Below are 1,898 nucleotides of genomic sequence, written 5' to 3' on the forward strand. Positions count from 1 at the left end.
TCCGTCAGAAGATTGCCCCTTAGCTAATAGCAATAAACTTTAATTATTTTTCTTTCACTGCCTTAATCCTTATTTTTCTCTTTTTTTTGCTTAATTTTATTTTCAGTTCCAAATTCTCTTCCTTTTCCTACCTTTTCCTCCACAGATTGAGAAAGCAAGAAATACAAAACCCATTACAATTTTGAAGTCATGCAAAACAAATTTCTGCATTAACTATTTCCAGAAAAAAGAAAGAGGAGACAATGTTCCCTTCTTAACTCTGGGTCCATCAATTCTCTTTTTGGAGGTGGAAAGAATTTTTCATCATTTGTCCTTTGGAATTGTTGTGGGTCATTGTGTTGATCAAGGTTGTTAAGTTTTGGGTTTTTTTATAGTTGATTATCTTTACAATATTGCTGTTACTGTGTGAATTGTTCTTCTGATTCTGCTTACTTCACTTTGCATCAGTTCATATTAAGTCTTCCAGGCTTTTCTGAAATAATTTCCTTCGTCATTTATTTCAACACAGTAGACTTCTATCACATTCATATGCCATAATTTGTTCAGTCATTTCCCAAATGATGGCCATTTCCTCAGTTTCCAATTCTTTGCCATGAGAAAAAGAGCTGCTATAAATATTTTGTATATATTGGTCCTTTTCTTTTTTCTTTGATCTCTTTGGGGTATGGCCCTAATAGTTTTATTGTTGGATAAAGAAATATGCACAGTTTAATAACTTTCTGGACAAAGTTTCAAATTGCTTTCCAGAATGAATGAACTAGTTTACAACTCTACCAACAGTGCACTAGAATATCTATTTTCCCACACCCCTTCTGTCATCTTACCCAATATGATAGGAGTGAGGTGATATTTCACAGTTGTTTGATTTTACATTTCAGAAATATTGGATGGTTCATGAATTTGTTATCCTTGCTCGTGGACCATGCTAATCTTTTCTGTATTGTTTCTTGTTCAGACTCTCATCACCTCTTGTTGCATTATTGCAACAGTCTCTTATTTCATCTTCCTAGCTCAAGACTCTCACCATTCCAGTTCATCTTCTACATTGCTACCAAAGTAATTGTCCTTAAATACAAGTCTGACTATGTCACTCCCCCTATTCAATCATCTCTAAAGCCTTCATGTTGCCTTTAGAATCAAATAAGAACTTCTCTGTTTAGTTTTTGAAGCCCTTCACAACTTGGCTGAAACCTATCTTTCTAGTCTCAGCTTCACTGGACATTACTATTCCTCCTACAAACTGTAATCCATTCAAATTCATTTTTACTCTATTCAGACAGTCCATCAATAAGCAATTATTAAACAACTACTATGTGCCAAGCACTGTGCTGGGGAATATAAAGAAAGGCAAAAGACAGTCCCTGTTCTCAGGAAGATGTCAGTTTCATGGGGGAGTCAACACGAAAACAGCAGGGTGCAAACAAAATATATTCAAGAAAAATTGGAGATAATCAAAAGAGGAAAGATGTTATCATTAAGAGGGATCAGAAAAAACTTCTCTCACACAAGACACTCTATTGCCTGTCTCTGCCTGGAGTCAGGAAGACTCATCTTCCTGAATTCAAATCTGGCCTCGGACGCTTATTAGCTTGGGACCCTGAGCAAGTCACTTAAACCTGATTGCCTCAGTTTCCTCATATGTAAAAAATGAGCTGAAGAAGGAAATGCCAAAACATTCCACTATCTTTGCCAAGAAAACCCCAAATGGATTCATGAAGAATCAGACATGACTGAAACAATTGAACAACAAAAATTCCTTCATTATCTCCACTTCATGGAAGCCCTCTCTTCCTTCAAGATGCAGTTCAATACCATCTTCTACAAGAAGCTTTTCCTGATATCTTCAGCTGCTAGTATCATTCTTCCCAAACTGTCTTGGCTTTATACTGTATTTATAC

At 35.9% G+C, this 1,898-nt stretch overlaps 1 pseudogene; it reads right to left on the reverse strand.

Moving 5' to 3' along the window:
• Positions 1 to 876: 876 nt before the first annotated feature.
• LOC114037264 lies at positions 877 to 975 on the reverse strand (annotated as a pseudogene).
• Between the last annotated feature and the right edge of the window lie 923 nt (positions 976 to 1,898).

Source organism: Vombatus ursinus, unplaced genomic scaffold (assembly GCF_900497805.2).
Source record: "Vombatus ursinus unplaced genomic scaffold, bare-nosed wombat genome assembly UNPS02010284.1, whole genome shotgun sequence".
Lineage (NCBI taxonomy): Eukaryota > Metazoa > Chordata > Mammalia > Diprotodontia > Vombatidae > Vombatus > Vombatus ursinus.